General features: G+C 40.2%; 1 protein-coding gene across 1 annotated transcript in view; it reads left to right on the top strand.

Moving 5' to 3' along the window:
- The window catches only part of agbl4 (ATP/GTP binding protein-like 4), a 318,584-nt gene that overhangs the window by 2,596 nt on the left and 293,459 nt on the right, over positions 1–22,529 (top strand). The gene's annotated exons all lie outside the window — the stretch shown is intronic.

Raw genomic sequence — 22,529 nt, 5'->3', positions numbered from 1 at the left:
GACAGAGTTTTTGACCCATATTGCAGCCAGCCACTAGGGGGAGCAGTTTTTGTGGCAGCCTCACTTCGAGCTGAGAGAGATGACATTCATTTTATATTCAGTCTATGTGTATGACAAATATAAAATATGCGGCCCAATTGCAAAGAGGCTAAAAAAGCAGTCAGATGTCTTTGTCCATTCCAAGTACTGTACCCTAAGATGGACAAATCTACATTTTTTCCACACATCATCTCTAAATTTGAGTGCTTTACGAACTTGATTATCTTCCTATTTTGCATCACATTTTGCCAAAAGTGCATCATCTACCAGAATTAATTTCTCTGCATCAGTGGCAAACACCAAAACTCACAGTCCCCTTCATTTCAGCAAATTTGTGCCATTTTACTGCCACCTTCCCCAGCTCAAAGTTTCCACCAAACACCCCTAGCTTGTTGAAAATAGAATTCTCATTACAGGAAAATCAAATAAACTTGACCGCCGAACACAAATTCCAGCCTCATTGCATTGGCTGCCTGTTCAAACTAGAACTGACACTAAGGTCCCTTTTTGTGGAATTTCAAATCTTTGAATGGATTAAACCACCTTATTTATTCAACCTTCTGATGCTGTGTTTTCCAGTGCTCAATAGATGTGGCGTAATTATATAGAGTGAAGCTTAATTAGAAATAAGAAGTAGAGCTTTTTCCAATCAGGCCTCATGTGTTTGAGATGCTTTCTGTCAGGACAGCAAACTCCATTCACATCAGTATTTAGTATTGACATATTTGAATCAGGATTAAGCACCAGCCTTACGAAGACCTCCACTACTACAGCCACTGCTGCAAATATTAGCTTCATGTTCATCTTATTGCTTTTAAATCAAAGTGCTTTGTATTCAGATTAGGGTTGCAAAGGGGTGGAAAATTTCCACTAAATTTCTGGAAAGTTTCCCGTAAATTTCCATGGGAAGTTAACCTGGGGAATTTTGGAAATATTCCAAATTGGAAACTTTCCATGGGAAATGGAATTTATTGGAATTAACTGGGAATTGAGGGTAATTTAATGGAAAGGTATCATATCCAAGCATTAATATGTTTTGTTATAAGCAGACATCCATCCAAAATAATACAATTAAAACAGATTTATTTGTAAGTAGAACTTTATCAAGTGTTAAAAATGTTATTGAACAATCAATTATTTCATTGAAGAACAAAAACATGAATGTTAAGTTAAATATTAGTCATACCCCGACCCAACCCATTCAAAAATTAACAAAAATGCAATCCCGACAAAGTCCTGTTCAAAAAGTTAAATGAAAAGAGCCGCTCGCCCTCCAAAAAATCCCATTCAACATGCAAATAAAAAAGCATCTTCCCTCAAGCTTCTCAAGCCTAGCCTCTGCAGTTTTGCTAAACCCTTTCAGGCAATGGGCTCTTCCTCGGTCTCATCAACATCCTCCATGTCCACTTCCTCAGCATCCAACTCCGACTCTTCCTCTTCAGTGTCACTATCCAGGCTTGTTGAGGATGGCTCTGCATAGATATTAAACTGTACTTGCATGAAATCTGGTTGTTTGAGTCAGGATCATGTTAAAATATATTTTTCCCAACTATATTTAAGTTCCCTATTGAGAGCCAACCTTCTATTAGTAAATAGTAAACTCTAACTAGTAAACTCCTAGTTTATTCCCATAAATTCTCATGGAAATTCCAACTTTGAAAATTCCAACTTTGAAAATTCAAAGAAATTTGCAACCCTAATTCAGATGAACACTTACAGGTGATCGGGGTACAGGGAGCAAGAGAATCTCCTTCAAAGCAAATAAGTCCATTAGACGATTGTGGGATCTAAATTGTCACAGCCTCCCTAACAAAAAGAAATCAAGGCTCACACGTGGAGGCTGGAACATATAAAAAGGGAAGCCACACAAAATTCGTAGTTTCTAAACCCACAAGCTTTCTACAAATCATGCTGCTCAATAAGTCTGTGTATCTTCATTGACCTCTTGTGTTTGTATTTTTTTACTTTCATTTCTCAGCATCACTCTTACACAAAAATCGATTGAACCATTGTCTTTAATGATGACTGACTGGCCAGCTAACTCTGCCATCTCTGCAGCCATGTGGCCATCCTGGCAAAAAAGAGAAACAGGTTTTATTAAGGAGTGAATTGGCCTGTTACCTTGTTCATCTCATTGGTCGGAGCCAGTCATAAGTTAGATGAAGTTGAGATGCTTCAGGGCCTCATAAAAGTGTCCTTTGTATGCCACTTTTTCTGACAGCTGAGTGGCAAAAGCATAAAATAAAGTACTTTCTCAGCATTGACAAGGTCATTTAGTTAGACCAACACACCCGAGCACACAAGTAGCAGAGTAAATCAGTGAATCAGCGAGTCAGCTGGGACTGAATCTCTGCGTGGAGATTAGGTTCTGATGGCACTCAGATTTCATATTTCCACAGAGAAGGCCTTTTTTATTTTGTGGACTGAGATGAGCTTTGAAACCACTATGTATACTTTCTCTCTGATATCTTTCTGTCTAGCCTTGGTGTCATTTTTAATGCTTTTCTCCAAAGAAGATTTTTTTCTGTTATGTTTTCTGTGATACAGTAATTTTTTTAGAATAGTTAGAGGTCATATAATGACATGCAGTAATTTTCTTCTTCTTGTAGTTGTTACATTTTCTAAGCCTATACATTCGCACGGGAGACAACAGTCCAGAATGGGCAATGGATTTATGATAGGGAGTCTAATCTATAGTTTTATACACTGAAGTCAAGAGACATGTGAAGGTTAGTGCATATATAGAAGCGCTGCGCAGAGATCTAAACACATTACATAGGGACGCTTGTGCTGAGATATCAGTGTGGTGATTGGCCTTTTTATAAATTTGCCTTTTCCCCCAGATGACATGGCCAGAGGAGCTTCGACATTGATTAATGAGCGCAGAGCTCCCACACTGAGATCAGCTAACATACCAGTGTCTCTGGCTCCGGATGTATCTCCTGAATGATTTATGGAATTGATATTAATCTCTTTCCAGTAAATGCATTAGTAAAGTTAGAATGGGGGATGAATTGATGTTTGCCAGCTAATGTCAAATTAATGCCCTGTTGCTGTTTCGTTTAAGCATCGCTGATTTTGCTCGCCTTATTCTTAAAAGTCAAACTTGAGTTTATAATAGTACAGCTCACTGTATGTGTATGCCTGCTGTACTCGTACATGGTGGGATAAATCTCCTATATTATTCTATTGATTGCCAACCTGTCTTTTTCATCATCTTCATCATCATTATCATCTTCACCATCATCATCATCATTAGAATTAGAACATACATGAACACATTGCAACAAGAATAATGCATAATGTTCATGAGCATGCAAACATTTCATCCATCATATCGAGTCTTATAATTAAAGGGCAATGCATTCACACTCGTTGGCCAATCAGATGAAGCCCCAGCTAGCTGTCAGCTGCCATCAGGATCATTGATATTCTGGGAAATAGTTGCAACTACGAGACCGGCTAGTGTAAGGCGGAGAAAAGATAGCAGACCAGGGAAAACAGTTTTATCAAAACCTTGTGAAAAATATCAGCACTTATGCCGCTTGATTTTTTTTTGGATCAAGGAGAGGCAACATATGGATACAGGTACTGTGTAAAACATGCTGAACATGGTCAAATCAACATTTTTTGTTGTGTGGTTAGAAGTAAAGGTACTGATGCCACCCAAAACTTTTAGGAGGATATTTATATTTGAATTTGGTTACATTGAACTTTAATAAAATAAAGAGATAGCATTATCTCTGTGAAATAGATCTTATCCACCTTCCCTTTTTTAAAATGTGTTCTGCTGACTTTGTTAAAAAACGTAATATATGGGGCACTGGTGGCCTAGCGCTGGGGTTCCCAAACTTTACCATGCCAAGGCCCCCCAAAAAGCATTAGCTTCTGGCTGGAGACCCCCTTTGCAAACTCACAGACAATGCTTCAAAATATGTTAAGAAACATCTACTTTTAGAATGTATTTTCTTACTTTTATTCGCTTTTCAATAATTATTACATTTGTTTAGCATAGGAAATTATTAACAAACGTGTTGTAAAACAAACAAACAAACAAAAAAATAAATAATAATTAGATTCTATTTTTTTCCCTTCCCTCCAATTTTCTGAGGCCCTCCTAGCGCCCCCTGGTGGCCCCCACTTTGAAAACCACTGGCCTAGCGGTCTAAGCGCCCCACATAAAGAGGCTACAATCATCACAGAGGTTGCCGTTTCGACTCCCGGCCGGTTGAGCATTTGCTGCATGTCTTCCCCCACTCTCTACTCCCCACATTTCCTGTCTCTCTTCAGCTGACCTGTCATTAAAGGAAAAAATGACCAAAAACATAACTTTATAAAAACTAAAAAAAAAACACAATATATGATGACATTTGACATTTGAAATTGCCAGAACAATATTAGTGTTTCACTCAAACCTAATGTTTACTGTGCTATGGGGAAAAAAACATACACAAGACTTCAAAGTTGACCACGAGAATGACATATTGGTTTTAAGGTAGATTTTGTTCCCGTATCCACACTTGATAAGACAGCATGCTCTCTTAAAGCATCTGTAAGGCTTATAAGATGAGCTTCTGTTTCTCATATATTCAATGGGATATCTCTGATGCCAATGACAGGAGGGAAATTGGAGACCAGTTCGAGCCCCTGCCTCATGGATTGCATGTTGGACAGGCATGTGTATTTCTCAAAGCTATTGAAATGGTCTTTCATGACAGCCTATGTTCATTCTACTGCTCTCAAAGCAGAGTGAATAACCAGAACATGGTATTTCAAGCAGACGTTATAGACTTATGTTTTATTGAGGTTTTTATTACCCCGTTTACCTCCCTTAGGTTGACAGCTATCTATATCCCATGTCCATTTTCATATAATAAAGATGTTATTGGTTATGTTAGTATAGCACAGAATAAAATCTCATTGGTTTATTAAAATAGACACTGGTTATGTAAGCGGTTTGCCAAAGGTATAAAACCTAATTTACATATAGATGAGGCTTAATTCACTTTGTTGTCAGCCTCATGCTGATCAAGTCAGTGATGGCCTGTAGATTTACATACAGTAGGTGTCTCAGTCAACAGGTCTCTGACTCAGAGTCACTCTGAACCTTTAAAAGCCTTTTTCTGTCTCTGCTTGAAGATGACGCACAGTACCAGGATGAGGATGACCCTGGCTACGTAGTGTTTAGCACAGTATTGTCAATATTTTGACTGATTTCTTAAAGTGAGCGTGCAAACCTCACTGATTGCTGCAGCTGTAGTGTAAAGAGCAATAGGCACATTTTTCTTAGACTGTATGCAAAAATAGATTCAGGCGTTGAGATGTCTTTTTTTAAGTTACTGTGGACAATGCAAAATCACGGTAGAGAAAAGACAGTTGTGTTAATCTGTAAACGTCAAGTCTTGGCCTATTGTGGTGTATTGTGTCAAGAGGCAGAGATTTGAGAAAATGATAAGAGAAGTCTAATTGTTTTTAGAGCAAAATCCAAATGACATTCTTATCTTGTCTTGTCACATTTATTTCGTCACACACTCCCAACTGTTGACATTTTCAGCTAAGTCCCAAATTCTTTTGTGAGTGCCTCCTCACAATGTCGCTGACTAAAGTACCATCTGTCTCTGCAAAGGATGACACTGACTGTGCAGGCGGGCATATTGTTTTACTGCACCTTTGGACTGTGCACCAGATGTAATTAAGCACTCATTGATTAGTCAGACTGCTGTCTGCTGACAATGACTTGCATTGTCAAAGAAATTCCCCAGGGGTGACAAGTGTTTAATGGGGTCCATTGATAAGCACAACTCATAGACTCATCTGGCTTTACAATCAATTCACTCAATACAATCCAACTTATGTGGCAGACCTGAGGGCTGATATGCACAGAGTGGTATTTCGTTCAGATAGGACCACCTTGTCAAGGCCTTTTGAGAATTATTTTTTAAGTCTGCCTTTAAAAGGGAAAAAAGGCATTAAAGGTACAGTTCGTAGTATTTTTAGTAGGATTTAACAGAACAGATTTGGTAGAAATAGAATGGGCCTTATGTGTTTTTGTATTTAAGGGGGGGGTTGCCTCCGAAAATGCATCAATTGGAAGAGGAAGAAGAGGACAGTAATGTTGTTGTGTGAAAAATAATTTATACTGACAGCCTTAACAAATGAGGGATCATGCACTCAGTAGCCTCTTGTTCTCGAAGGCCACTGTCTCTGGTGGAATATCCTAAACGGAAGGGGTGAGCAAGGGAGTGCTTAAATCTAGTACCTGACTGATGGATATTCCTAAATATTCCTATTTCCACACACTACCTTTAAATAATCTTGATAAACAAGTTAGATTGTACAATATGAAAGTACATCTGAATGAACAATATTCAAAATGTAATATGAAAGTTGATGAAAGTTATGTAACCTGTTCATGTCAATATGACTTCCAAAGGAAAAGGGCAATCTTCTTTTACACTCCATCATTTTGATTTAACAGAATACGAAGTGAAGTTTCCATCAAGAGCTCAGTCTTTACAGGGATTATTCAGTAGTGTTGACTAGGGCTGCAACTAGGGACTACTACTATTTTAAAAGCTGACTTGTCATCGATAATCAAAGCAATTATATATTGAATGGCACAATAACTACACGGTTAATTTTGCTATATTTTTTGTTATTTAACATTACTCTTTCCAACTCTCCTCCAACACTCACATTACTGATGCTCTCTCGTAAAAAAAAGGTACCAGTCTACAGATCTCGTAGGCAGTTTTTTTTCGTTGCAGCACTGAGAGTAAAATGCTCTGGACTTCGATTTATATGGCATTATGAGATTTAATCGATCCCTGCCATGTTCCTATTTTTTGTTTACTTGTTGTTACCCAGAGACTGTTTTACATGTGTATCCCTCTCAATTACTTGATTTTTAATGAATAAATTAATATTATGAATGAATATTCAAAGTCATGACCCATCCCTAGTTCCAGCCCTCTGACGGCGCCTCTGTCCACTTCATAAAGTAAAGACACCAGTGACTCTTACATTGCTTAACCATGTGTGCTGCAGGTGTGGGCACTAAAAGTAAACACTCTGTGGGACATATGTCCTGTGAATGGTCCATTTGTATGGCCACAGCTCTAATCAGCACAGAGGTGAGGTGCTGCTGATAGCTGGAATACATATTCTTAAATTCTGTGGCGTGCATGCTTACCTTTATCAGTCAGGTAGACTGCACAGACACAGTCTCAGTGTTTTTTTCAATGTGGTTAGAATTCTTCCTTTTGGTTTTGTAATGGTGGTTAGCATTTGTTTATGTGATATTTAATGGCGATAAGCAAATAGCTTTTAAATGCACAACAGCTTCTACAGGCAATGGTACCTTATAACAGCCAGGCATTGGGGCAAACAGTAGAATTTCATTTTTTAAAGTTAAATTTGGGGCATTTTCACCTTTAATGGACAGGAAAACTGAAGAGAGACAGGAAATGTGGGGAGCAGAGAGTGGGGGAGGACATGCAGTAAATGGTCATGGCTGGAATCGATCCTGCAACCTCTGTGACGAGAGCTATACCCTCTGTATAGGCGGCATGTGCTTTGACCAATAGGCCAAAGGCGCCCCAAAATTTTATTTTTGAGAGTAGATAAAAATTGCATAAACTCACATTTTAATCACACCTCAGTAAAGTTGATTGAAGAGTTTTTTTTTCCATTGGTCTAAATGAAAAGAAAACTATGTGAAGATAGTAAGTGAGGATAAATGTGGTAGAGAGTGTTCCCTCTTTTCACAGATGATGAAGGTTTCTTTGTTTTCCCATTTTTATTTTTCCCTTTTGGTTTCATTTTTCTTGTCTTCCAACACTGAATAGTGTATTTAATCTGTTGGGCATTATCTTTCCCTGAAATTGCCATGTCGCAGTTGCACAATCCCTCCAAAGAATGACTGATATGAATCATAGCTAAAGCAACATTTACAGAGCAAAGACAGAGAGACAGACACAGAGATGGCAGGGAAGAGGAAAAGAAACACAGAAGTAGAGGAGAAAAGACTGATATGAAGACTGGAGTGGGGAGGGCTGGTGTTCTGGAGCTGGTGAGGGGAGAATGCAGTCAAGCTTGTCAGAAGATATTTATATACTCCAGAGTGCCCCATGAATCAGGATAGTTGAGTTTCCATTGATTAAAGAAGAGGGAAACGTTTTTACAATCAAGCTGGATGCTCAGAATGAGTGGCTTGGAGAGGCCTGAGTTTGCTGCAACATACAGCTCTCTTCCTCTTCTACCTCTCCATTCAGGCAAACCAGAAGGAGTGGCAGCTCAAATATGGAAATACAGATATGTTTTAGTCGCATTTCTCTTTTATTCAACATGAAGTTAATTTAGAAATGAGATTAAACCCACCCCACATAAAGATGTGAGTCAGAAGAGTCCAGTCATACGGCCTTTAGAGTTGTACAATATTTTTTGTATAGCTTCCAAACCTTAGATTTGTCTAACTCTTTTGGGCTTTCAAAAAGATTATCCTTTAGTCTGAGTGGGAGGGAGCACTTCTGACATCTGATGTATTGAGAGGCACTCCCAGTCTCTCTGTCTCTCTTACATGTCCTTGGCAGCGGAGAAGCTTCACTGCTCAAATCACTAAATGGCCTCTCCAGTTTCCCTTTTAGCAGTTTTCTCTCCTCTCTCTTTCTTTTAAGTCAGGAGTGGAGTATGGAGATAAATTTGAGTTGTCTGGAGTCTGTTGGCAAGACCATTTCTTTTGATTTATACTATTTATTGGCCATTTGTATCCATAAGAGATTATTCTTTATTATTATTGTGCTTTTTTATTATCCTCGTGTCCTATTTTTTGCTTCCTTCAGGCACATTTGGTCATTTTTATCTTCCTTTTTGTGCCATATCATAGCATGTGAGCAGGGATGGGTTAAATTTGTGACACTCTGAGGCAAGTTTCCACACGAGAGGGTTACTAAAGGAAAAAGTTAACATGAAGTGTCTTTAACATGACTGCATGTTTGTTTTTAATCTACAATTAATTTAATGAGAGTGTTCCATTGACTCGATAACATATGGATGTCGTCTCAGTGAGGTCACTATGGTTTCTGGAGGGGCATTATGGAGCCAAATGTTGGCTTTTTGGGATATTGGAAATGTTGACTTCAACTAACTTTCTATTAGACCAGCAACAGGCAAAGAGGTGGAGTCAAGGCCATTGCCCAGCTGCCTGGCAAGTGGCTACAACTAGTGGTGGGCGATCGATTGGTTGTTACATGTGACAACCAACCCCAAAGAGAATGTGATGACCAACCCCAACTGGAATTTTTTGCTAGCATCAAGGCTAACTAACGTCTAGCTATTAGCTAGCTAATAAAAATAGCTAGCTATTAGCTAGCTAATAAAAATCTAAACTATACCTTTCCACTCAGACTTTGTAAGGGTAACACTTGTTTTGTTCTAAACTCATCGTTTAAAAGCCTAGAAGAAAAATACTGAGGAGCTGAATATTTACAATTTGACATGAAAAACACAAAAAGTCCTCTCACCTCAAGTTCAGCTGTTTTATTCCAGAGAAGACTACGTAGGTGAGCTCTGATCCTAATTCTGGAAATGTCCATACCCCAATTTGAGAGACAGTGCCCTCTGTTGGCGAGCTATAGCGAATGTGCCAACCAACCCGTGTGACAACCAACCCTGTTCTCCCCTACCGGAAATCACATACACACCAATTCAAAAAAGAAGATCTTTACAGCAGAAAAAAACATGTTTACAGCCTGGTACAAAAGACGAGTGTAGTCTGGATAGCTCATTTCTTGATCGGCACACTGTACTGGGGGTAAATTTTTTTATAAGGCGGCAATTTCTAAAATATTAATATTATGAGTTTCTCATTATGAGAGGCACAGCTGACTTGATTAGCAGGCGGGAACACTGTAGCTGTTTGGTAGGAGACTATAAATAATGGGCGTAGTATCCGTGACGTCACCCATCAATTCCTGAGCGCTGTTTTAAAGCCAATCGACGGCGGCAGCCATATTGGAAATGTGGAACTCAACCGGGCATAGTGTGAAGTAAAGAGGCGGAGTTTGAGCCTCCTAGCCAACCGCTATGTGTTCCTGTTCGGGAGTCAAGTCAGTCATGTTCTTATTTGGGCAAAAACTCGTAATCTTAATATCTTCTGAACCGTTGCGTAAAAAAAAAACTTCACCCCCTGTACAGTGTGTGCCGATAGAAAAATTAGCTACGTAGAGCCAAGACGTTTTTTGAACCAGGCTGTAAACATGTTTATTAATGCTGCAAAGATCGTCTTTATTCCCATTCATGTCTGTGTGGTTTCCGGTGTTTCTGCCGCCAGCCCCAAGCGGATTCTTGATGTATTGCAGTTCCCCATGGGCTTCATATTTTGAGACGTGAGGCTGCGCTTGCTGAAAACATTATGGTTCCCAGTGACCAAAACACAAGCTAATAAGCACTAATCAACTTTTAATTAACTTTGTTTCATCTTTAAGTAGAACACACTCAATAGTTGCCAATCTGTTCATCATAAAAACTTTAACACGCAACTCTCTGCCTGTAACAGGTTGCTTTTTGGTCAAGTGTTTTGTCATCAGAGTTGAGAAATGATATCAGCAGTATTGCATGCAGAGCAGATGGAAATAGAGCTGTAATCCTGTCTGACATTCAGTCCTGTTGCATATGTTAAAGTCTAATCACTGAGTGAACACATTGGCTCATAGCGCTGGCTGGAGATGCGTCCTCATCCAGGAAGTAGCACAATCAACCTCAGTGTTTTGTAAGTTAATTGTTGATGGCTCTGATATGAGCTATACATAGGAGACCCAGCCTGCACCTCATCTTCTGAAAATGTCACTGAATGCTAGCAGCAGCGGCAGCAAGCTGTTTTGGAAAGTTTGAGTAATGAAAGCATTTGATTATCGACTGTATACACAGTGTGGCTGCTAGATTCGGAAAGGTTGAGGGAAGGATTATTCTGATACTGGATATTTTAAGAAATAGCGTATTTGTCGCAAAAATTGGCATTACTAGCATTTCCTCCATATTGAAGGATGTTGTGTGACACATACAGCTTCAACTTTGTTGTTGTTTTTAAATTCCAGCTTTAGGCTATTTTGTGTTCTAAATGTACTTTGGAAACATCACTGTTCATTGGCTCAGGGCCGGCCTCCAGCACTGTGATACAAGTGTGTCATAAGTGAAAATTACTGCAACTAGATTTCAGCATTTCACAAGTGGTGCCCCGTGCACAAGGCTCCAGTGATTCATCCAGTAATTCATTTCAAAGCAATTCCTGACGCCATAAACACAGCTTCAGAGCAGACGTCTCATTTTTCATCCCGAGCGAGGCTGTACGGGCTGGAAAAATGGCGAGGATTTGTAATGCCTTACCAGTTCATGTTTTTCAAGCTGCCTGTGTTTATTCTGCTGATTTATTTAGAAAATGTCTCTGTGAGATGAGCTTCATTGATGTGCCATGGTTTGTTTGATAACACAAATTCATGTACAGAATATGCTTATACAGTGAAGGGTGAAATACTGACAGGAGCAGAATTTTGATAGAATATATTTTGGTCTGAATCCAGGCAGCTATCTTGTAGCTCTGCTGCTCAAAGTAAACACTATTGAAATTCATTCCTCGGGGGCAAACGCTGTTATCAGGATTTTCTTCCGTGGACATTTCAAACATCTCTTAATAGTGAACATATTGGAATGTCGCTAGCTGTCAGAGAGACCAATGAAGTGTCTTGTTTTTAGGTTGTTAAGCCTAATACAAATTAAGTGTCATTTTCTTTAAAAGATGTAGCATTCAATTGTGGTTGTTCTAAATAACAACTTTAATGAGGAATGGTTATTGGCAAGCGTTTGTTGCTTAACTGGTTGCATTTTGCTTGAGGAGAGTTGTAAGGACTCTTTTTTAACATTGTTTAAACATTAGTTTAAAAAGCTATTTTCACATATGTACAAAAACTCAAGAAAAAAAGTCCCACGTTTTTTGGGTGGACTGCACATGCAAATGTCAACAGCTGAAACTCTAACCCCGACTTTACCTTGAACTTTTCCTGCCAGCCCTCTTGTAAAATTTCCACAAGAAGCCGGAGCCTGAGTCAACGTGAGAATGTTACAGGAAATATACAGAAAATTCACGGTGAGCGAGTGGACGTGGGTTATGATGTTTATACCATGTGAATGGTGAAAACTATAGACTGTATAATTAATGGACATAGTATCTCTGATGTCACCCATCTGTTTCTGAAGTGCTGTGTTGAAGCCAATCTTTGGCGGGAGCCATAATGGAAATGCTGAGGACATCCTAACTAATGTCGAGCGAATGTGAAGTAAAGAGGTAGGGTTGGAGCCTCCGAGCCAACAGCTACAGTGTTCCCGCAAGTCAGCCATGCCCTTATTTGGGCAAAACTTGTAATCTTAATATCTTCTAAACTGTCGTGTCATAAAAAGTTCACCCCCGTACAGTGTGTGCCGATAGAGAAATTAGCTATTCAGACTGAAGCCGTTTTTTGAACCAGGCTTCAAACATGTTATTAATGCTGCAAAGATCGTCTTTTTTGAATTGGTGTGTATGTGGTTTCCTGTGTTTCTGCAGCCAGCCTCAAGCAGATGCTAAATGGATTGCAGTTTACAACTCTTCCGCATGGGTTCCATATTTTGAGACCGGAGGTTGCCGCTTGGTGAAAACTCAAAATAGTGGCATGTAATTTGATGAATAAATACATCCAAGGTCTCAACCAGAGAATCATTCTCTATGAGAGCACAGTGAGGATGTCTGCACATCCATTTGATTATACCAAGCATTAATATTTATACAAAAGTTGTCATCAGTTTTTAGGTCTTTGTCACTTCGTCTGCTATTATGTTGTAAACATTACACTGTGGCTTTTGCAGCATGCCTTTGATGTCATGACCCCCTCAACAAGCAACTCTAGAAAATGTCATTAACGATGCTTCTCAAAACTTCTTGAAATCTTCAAAAGTGCATATGCAAAAGAAGCTATACATGCCAAAATCTTTTGTCAAATCTTTATTACAAACTATTTTCAATAATATCTGTTAAAAGCACAACTGCAAAAATATTTGGAGCTAACTCACCTAGAAATTCTATGGAGATTATTTATGGATTTTCAGTTGCAGATCGATGTTTTAAGCTATGAATACAACAGCAAAGTTTTTTTCATATTTAAAGTTGCTGTTATAAAAACAACACAATGTTTCTACTTTATTAGCTCTGTTTTGGTCTCTACCAACCCCTGAGAGAAGAATTAGTCTTAAGGCTGCTACATGCTCCATTATGTTACCCAGGCAATCAAACTGTCTTTGTTAGAAGGTGCCCAGACATTACAAAAAGAGAACGCACTAGGAGAGACAGACAACATCTCTTTTAGTCAAACAGGCCTGACTGATGTAATAAGAAAATCATAATCACTGAATATGCTCAACTGTTTTGACTCAAAAAACCCTTATGTGCAGAATCTTTTCCCCCACTGCTTCAGCTCCTCTGCACTGACTTTCTGGATGTATTAATTTATCAGTTATCATCTCTGCATCATAAACTTGGCATCATCTGTAGGCCCCTGCTGTGATGGAGAAACTTCATCCCAAAAAGCTCCCTGCGCTCCCTTCTTCTCTGATGAATTATGTCTAAATTGAATTACCAAATTATGTCTCTTAATCTCCCCATATCCAAGGGTATAAAAAGGGATTAGCTTGTCATAGGACGGATTTGCTTTTATGGTATATTCTAGAAAAAAAGAAGAATTTAAATTCATACTTTGTGACTTTGACATGTATATATTTATTGCTGTGTATCTTAAATTCTCCTAATTGCACGATGGTTGGGTGCAGTTCCTGGCAAAATGATTGCTAAAAAACTCCTTGATCATCTGCCAAGCCCTTTTGAATGGCATTCAGTGCTGCATTTTCCTGCTTTTTCATTTTTCCCTGACTGAAAAGCTGGCATTGCATCGACAGTACCAGCACTTAGGGTAATTCCCTCGATTGAAAAGCTGTTCTACAATGAGAGATTTCTTCTGCAGTACTCGTCACTGCTGAAGAAAAAGACACCCAGGAAATCACAGACATCTTCTTTTGACTTACCAGACTCTTGGATTCACTCTTGTTACTTCACCTGTCAGCTGGTTAAATATGGACCAATCAGATTAGCAAACACAGCACAGGCCTGGTTCATCAATTAATTACAAGAAGCACAGAGTCAAGTAAAATACCTTAAGGGACTCTGGATATTTGAGCTTAAAATGAATAGTTCTCAGTTTGAGCAGTGGTGCTCCTGTAGAACAAATACTGTCGACTCTTGGTCAAGAACAATTTACTTCAGAACAAGATTAACTGGGCTGTTCCTCATTTGAGAAACTGCTGTCCAATCTAAGGTGATTTGTTTGCACTGAAATCGTTGGACAAAAAAACTATTTGGCCAGAAGAATACACTTGCTTTGTCTCTTGTTCTCCTGCATTTTCAACCGTTTTCTGTTCTTCCTTGATTTTTTTCTTGCTGACCTATCAGTTATTGGCCGGTGATTTCTCGCCTCCCTTGTTTCTCTTCTTTTCTTGCATCGGCTCCCTGTGTTCCTGAACTCATTACAGAGCAATCAGCCCCAGGCGTTGAAGTGTGCACCCAGAGGGAGCAATAACTGTAAATAAACACTACTGCAGGCTCTCCGATAACATGTTACCAAGATGATAACAGCCCTTCTTAGCAGGCCTGTTGACCTTCTCCTTGCCTAAGGCTTGCCAAGGACTCCTTAGCTCCCCTACGCTTTTATCTCCAAACTCTCCTCTACCAGTGGAGCCCCTGGAAAGATTACTACTGGGGGAGAGAGGAAGGAGGGAGTTACACCAAGAGAATATCGAGGAGAGGAGAACAGAGATGAGGGTGAGTGCTCATGGACGAAGACACAAAACGAGATAGGACAACAAAGCGCCGACCTGGCCAGTTGTCCCTCTGCCAGTGCTGCCACCTCCCTTGTCTGTCCTTAGCCTTTGTAGGGCTCAACATAATTAACTTGTTAAAAGATAGCATGAAATTGGAACAGACTTGTATTTACTGAGAGACCACCAACACACAGCACACACGGCAAGCAAAAGATAGAGAGACAGAGAAGACTGACAGACTGATGGGTAAGACAGGAAGAGGGAGAAAGTGAGAACGGAAGCATGGTCATGCCCAAACTCTGACAAAAACATCATCCAACCATTAAACCCTGCCGTTTCAGGCCTGAGAAACAGATGAAAGTGAAGATTGCAATTCCTCATGGTTCACTCCCCAATACTAATGCAGTGCCTCTGACAGTAGCATGTCCAGAGCTGTGGGGCTAAAGCACTGTCTGGATGAGATTGATAATACAATTAAGCCAGTCCCGCTATGAATGCATCACTATGACCCATTACCACACCAACCGCTTCAGATGGAGCATACCAGTCTAGCTTTAGGGCCTTTTGGACAGAAAAAAATACAATTATAAAAGGCTAGCTAGAAAATGTGTTCTCTTTAGGATGTGCAGGCAGGCCTGTACATCATCAGATATGTGTGGGCTGCCTGCATATCTCTGTGCTGTCCCCGGGCCCAGCTTTCTTCATCTTTATTGAAACGACGAGCTCACTGGAGCAGAGATGGACTCATAACAATATGATTTTTTGCCTTATTGTCCTCTCTTATTGTCTGCTCTTATCCTGCTTTTGTTGTATATTAAGATTATTTTCTCAACAACTTCCACATATTGTGTACGAATATAAAAACAATCATAGTGTGTTTGTGTGTATGTGGGTCTGTCCACATAAAATATCTGTCATGATTAATTTGAGTTTAAAATTTAAAAAAGAAAGAGCGTTGTGATAGTCTTACAGTATGTTGGACGACTAAAACTCCAGTCAGAATCATGACTTTTACAAGGTTACAGTTTTTGATAATGAAATGAAAATCAGACTTTTAAAAGACTCCGTTTTTAGTTTGTTGTGATGTTGTATTTGGTTGCAGATTGGCTACTATCACTGGAGTGGTGAAAAATGAGTACAGTGCCAAAGTTAGCAAAAAAACTGCAGTTCCTCTGCTGTCCACTTGAGGCTGGCTATGAAAGCCGAGGAATTCCTATACGGTCCCACGTTAAAATGACCATCTGTACAGGAGAAGTAGACATCAGTGGGTCTATTGATTAAATTATTTCAGCTTTCCTTTCTTTACAGACAGAGTGGCGAGTCCTGCCCTGCCTCTCTCTCCTTTTCTTTATGTGGCAGATTCTTTGATAATATTCATCAGCAGCATGTTTTATAAAGATGCCCAAATACCACAACTTGTGTTTTGAAATTTTTCACTCGATATTTCTTTATGACATGATGATCCATGAGTGGACAAAGCTTATAAATGATGTAGCATTTCACCACAATCCAAAAATGTAGCAAAGTGTTAGTTCAGGAAGGCCAAGTCAAGCTCAACCAACAGTACATTGGCTGATCTAAACACCAGCACAGATTAGCCGATAGCTCAACTGATTACCTTCTATGCATCCAATTGGTATGTATATCAAAATGGACGTTCTATTTATCTGCTTTAGCATGCAACATCTCTGCAAATCACATTGAAACCTACCTGTGCCCCAGCTCTCTGTTATACTGTCTGATTTTACCAATGTTATATGTATTGTCATTGGTGACTGCTGTGTTTTGTAACCAGCAGCCTGTTGCACCAACTGGGTGTAAGTTCAAACGCAGCCTAGTTTGAACGCAATTTCTCATTTAGGATAGAGTTTACACTCTACTACTGTTTTGTGCGTCGCACCGGCTGAGATAGTTCCAGCGTAAGCCTAAGTTACAACTTCATTCTTACACTTAACCCCTAGTAGATGTAAAGTCCTCCGTAGAGTATATCGACTGCCATGGCACGATGATTTGGAGGATGAGGAGATACAGAGGATACTCCCCTCTATATTACGTCGGCAACGCGATATCCACAAGAGATTACAAACTGGAAAAATATGATGACCAAGATTTGCGCTCCTGAGTATTAACATATGTTGTAGTTAATAATTTTACCACTCGATGTCACTGTTATTATACACACACTGAAGGTTAAGGCTTAAGGCCCCCATTTCAGTGTTTCTTCGTGAAGACACAATAGATGCTAAGTAAATGTGTGAATTTATTGATTGTACAAAAAAACCCTGTAATTAACCCCACGTGCAACTACATTAGGCTCTAGTTATCACCTTACTTTAGTTTGTTTCAGATACTGGTCAGTTCCGTGAAGATTAGGCACGAAAGATAACAATGCATCAAAATTGGTGCTTTCCTCTGATTGGCTGCTGGAAGTGCTAACGTCATATCTGCTGTGTTCTGTTTGGACGTTACGGTCTACTAGTTAAGATGAACCTTACGTCTCCGTGTTGCAACCAAACAATGACACAAATTAAGTTTCAAACTAACTAGTTTCAAAGTTTGGACTTTACACCCTAATTTAGGACACAACTTGAGGCTGATTTATACTTCTGCGTTGAATCAACGGCGTACCATACGCCGGGGGTCCGCGTAGCTCCCGTACCTACGCCGAGGCCTACGCACGTAGCTGACGTGCACCTCCTCCAAAATGTAACTCCATGTAGAGCCGACGGGGACTGCAACCTCTGTGATTGGTCCACTCGGCGGCTTTGTCTTTCCCGCATTTACAGCACTTCCGGGATCCCGGACATCGGCCGCACATCGGCCGTGTATTTCATTTCCTCCTCTCTATTCTTCATGTAATCATGTCTGTATGATAAACAGCAACATGTATCAGCTGTAGATTAACATAACACGCTCTGAATCGATGTGGAAAAGTAAACAGAGATCGTAACGGGACCGGAAGCAGGCAGCCGGCTATCAGAGAGACCGCACTGCCCTCAAGCGTTTCGGCGGAGAATTGCTGCGCGACACGGACACACCGACGCACAAGTATGTGGGGCTCATGTCTGCTTCAGCCCCTGCTGCGTAGGGGAGACGCAGAAGTATAAATCAGCCTGTACGCACAGCTGGTGCAACAGGCTGCAGGAATCTTTGCTGCTGCTCTCTGTGCTTTGGTTTTTCCTGTATGCACATGAAAGGAAGGGAAGGTGTGTTCTCCATGCCTCAGGCTTTGGCATTCCCTGCAGCTCCCTGTCTGTCCATGTATACACATGGAAGGGCAGGGAGCTCTCAGAACAGAGCCATACAGCCAAATGTAACGATTGCATGCAAAAAACTTTTCTCTTTGACAAGAGCGGTCCTGACTGAGGTAAGCTACAGCCAAACTTATCTATTCATCCAGTGCTTATGAAGCCTAGTTGTTATTTATCCTTAAATAAAGCTCTTTACTTCATTTAACTTATATTTTGAGGCTTAATAGTTTTATTCATAAAGGATATACAAGTGGATAGAGAAGGAAACAGGGACAAATAGTTGACATGCAGGTTGGATTTGAACCTAGGCTGCCTTCTTGAGGATGACAGCCTCTGTACATGAAACACGTGACTTAATGACTTGGCCAAACTGGTGCCCTCATAAGAAATCCCCCATTTCAGTGTTTCTTTGTGAAGTCACAATAGATGCTAAGTAAATGTGTGAATTAAATGATTGTACCAAAAAAACTGTAATTAACCTATGTGCAACTACGATAATGAAGCTACCTCTCCTGATAGCTTAACCTGCTCGCCTCTGAAACTTCAAATGTATCTAATTTTTTCCTCATTTAACTCTGCAGTGAAAGTTTCTCCTCATGGAAAATATTAGAACAAATGACTGAAATTAACCATATTTTTTAATATGCATATTTTAAGTTGCACATATACCTTGTAGAGCGGAGGGTAAAGTTACACCTTGAAGAACTTAAAGCAAATTGCTTTTTACTTTTTGAATGAAAATGATGTCTTATTAATTAGAAGGCTTTAGAGGTGCTCACAAGTGCTCACTTTTCAAGCAAGGGTAAGCGGTTGCCCCAGTTTCTAATCGTTATGCTATGCTACTTGGTTGTACATCAATGATTTCCTTACGTGCAAAATGTCAAACTCTTCCTTTCGTGTTAATCTGAAATAAATTTGAACTCACTTCTCAAACAGCTCTAAGAGATAGACAGCAGTTTAGTATACCTGTTAGGTGGTTAGATTGTGGAAACTTGGAGGTGACCTCTTTAATCTTGCCTGCAGATGAAGTGATAAGGCATCAGGGGAGAAGGCAGGCTTTAAGAAGTCATGAGGCAGGAGATTGATGTTGCCTCGGTGACAACTTGCCTTAAGATGGGGGTGTGGGGGGGCAGTGCGGTGAGAGAGAGACAGAACAAACCCAGACGTTTAGCTGCAGGTCTAAACTGAGACCCCTTTGCTGTGGCTGCTGCTGCTGCTGCTGGCTGGAATCAATTCTATCTTTATCAGTCCCCCTCTTCTGTGTCCAGGAATCCTCCTTACACCACAGAGCAGCCGGCGGGAAAACTGATGTGTTTTCCAATAATGAAATGGAACAGAGCAAAAAATAAGTTTAAAAAGGTGCCTGGCTGCTCTCTCTCAGCAGTACAGCACTCTTTTAATCTCCATTCTGGTGTTTAAATAAAGTTATGGCCTTGCCTTCCTTACCAGACAAAATAAATTGAAAGTATTATCTGGTATAGATGTGGTGGTGCTGCTGGTGGTGCTGTGATATTCAAAGTTTTTAGTAAGTAACTTCAGTACTCACTAGAGATTGCTGATGTTGGGGGGTATTAATTTGGGTTGGGGAAACCTACGCTGTGCTCACTGCTCTGGCTGTGCTAAGGTTTTGTTTGTTTGTAATTACATACTTTTTTTTGGGTTACACTACATTGTAATTAATGGTAAATGGTGATTTAACCTGTGTATAGAAATGTATACGATTTAGGACCTGACAGGCCACACATCTGCTAAGTAGGAAGCTCTGTAACCACACAGACTATTTCATTTTGAAACAACTGCCTATTACCATTCTAATGGCTGCTTGTGTGAGAGAGTTTCACCTCAGGCCTGAGGCAGCCGGCCGGCTGCTGCTCTGCCATGATCCATCTGCATGGCAGAAACCATCCATCCAGTGGATAGCTACAGGCTGCAGGCCGGCCCATTGTGTGGGCTGAGCACTGTGACTGCTCCCTCTTGTACCTCCATAATGGGATTACATTAGCCAGGTTCTTCTGCTCCCTCTCCAGCTCTCTCTCTCATACACACACACATAAACACACACAGTCTGAGAGCCCATGTGTGAATGACTGACTGTCCACTTGGCCACTTCATGTTTGCACCCTGTTTACTTGCCTATGGCCCTGTGTAATGATGCAAGTTTCATCCCCACTTTACAGGCACTTTTGTTTTTAGGAGAAACATACTGTATAGCGGTATGTGATTTCCACTTCTCTTGAAACATATTTGCCCTTTCCTATTTTATCCGTGTTTCCTCCCTTGGCTGGTTGAGAGTTAGAAAAGAGCAACAGAAGAGTAGGAATCAAAGGACCACAGACAAAGATGGAGAGAGGGAGAGAGAGGGAGAGAGAGAGGGAGAGAGGGAGAGAGGGAGAGAGAGAGAGAGAGAGAGGGAGAGAGAGAGAGAGAGAGAGAGAGAGAGAGAGAGAGAGAGAGAGAGAGAGAGAGAGAGAGAGAGAGAGAGAGAGAGAGAGAGAGAGAGAGAGAAGGTTTTGTTCAGGGTTCTGAAAATCTTGTTCAGAACCAGCAATTGTGTTTTGTTGGGCTGCAGCAGCAGGGCTAAGCTGTTCGTTGAAAGCCAATTTGTTAATGTCTAAATGCTGCTCCAGTTTTCCCTCAAGGACGAAGATTGATATTCAACATAACATTTCAAGACACCACTGAAGAAGAATATGGAGAGCGATGATACTCAAGAGGAATTATGCAAGAGATCTCACAGACTAGAAATTGTGTCTTTTTCCCTCCTTTTTTCATCTTCTTTCAGTCTGTAGCTCATTAGCTTCACTTACACTAGCGCTGTCTGTCTGTTTCAAAAATAACTAAAAATACTTCTCGACAAATCCAGTGTACTGTTCATCATTTTTTAACATCATACAGACTCAGCATAGCTCATCTCTGCTGTATCTAGTTTATCTTTAATGTGCACAGAGGGTGTTTCAGAGAAATCAGCTGGCCGTTTATGCTTTTTAAATACTAAATGATATAGGATTGATTAAAAGGGTGAGGCTACCAGCCCACCAAAGCGTTTGAATCTGGAGGTAGCCACCAGAAAATTAAAACGGGGATCAATGGCGTGTCATAGCCCTGCTGCTCCACAGGCTGAACATATAATTCTTACATTGAGGCTGAAGCCATCTCTCACGTCTGGCCTTCAAGCATCTGGCTCAATAATCCAACCGGCCATGACTGCTGTCTATGCTACCCATGGTACAGTATTCACAAGCAGAAGCAGATAGATAGTTATTGGTCTGTATTTTTGGGCTACAGTGTTACCAGGATTGTATGACGGGTTATATGCTTACAGCTAAGTTGTTGTCTTGTGGGTGAAATCCTGTGAGGTGATAGACACTTTAGATTTGTTTACATCAGGTTCATTTAACATTTGTAAATTGCACTGAAATAGCAGCCATTGCATATCTTTCTCCTCCTGCAATGTACTGAGAAATCTTTCCATCACACATAATGATAGTGAAACCCTGATTTCTGAAAATACATTGCTAACAAAGTAAATAACAATCACAGCCATTTGTTTCTGTGTTCTCTCTGAGATAGTTTGTAGCAGTCTGTCAAACCTTGAATTAACAGCACAAAGCAGTTTCCTTCAAAGATCGACTGTAATGCAGACACACCAATCAGTGGAAATGTGATCAGCATCATTTTCAGTTTGTTTTTGGTTGACTGTGAAGGGAAGTTCTCGATTTGCAGAGTGTGGATTCAACTCTTTAAAAAAGGAAATATCAAAAGGGCCCTGACAGAAAGTGGTTGCATTTTCATCATTGTATCGCATCATTAAGACTGATTCGAGGGATGACTTCGGAGGCCATTATCAACATGTTCTAATGGGGAGTATTTGGCGGTGTCAGCTCTATGAATAGCTGTGATGTTGTTTAAGAGATGATCAATTCGATGACACATCTGTCTGGAACAGGTGCTGCTCTGTGTCTATCTCCTCTCTCTGCTAGCCGCAGCTGGGTTTGGTTCAACCCTCCGCCTGCTCTTGGCTTTATCTTCTTTCAATGGCTCGGGATTGCAGCATTGCTAACTGGCCAAAAAGCTAGTCCCTGCCTGCAAGGCTGCCACAGTTTAGATAGCCAGCAAGAGTGTAAGAGAGACTGGACAAGCACTCAGTCATCAGTTCAATTATACCTCTGAAGATATCTCACATTATGGTTGATTGAATAAGGAGTTAATATTGAGAATCATGAATATCTTAATTAGTCATATAGAAATGATCCTACTTTCATTTTGTGGTTTTGAATACTGAGGGAAATTTGGAGCTATGTAAAAAAACAAAAAACTAAGCCCATTCTTGTTGGATGTAGAACT

The sequence above is a fragment of the Notolabrus celidotus genome, chromosome 2 (genome assembly GCF_009762535.1).
Source record: "Notolabrus celidotus isolate fNotCel1 chromosome 2, fNotCel1.pri, whole genome shotgun sequence".
Lineage (NCBI taxonomy): Eukaryota > Metazoa > Chordata > Actinopteri > Labriformes > Labridae > Notolabrus > Notolabrus celidotus.
Note: the sequence above shows the minus strand (reverse complement) of the source record. Positions and strands in the feature narration are given on the sequence as shown.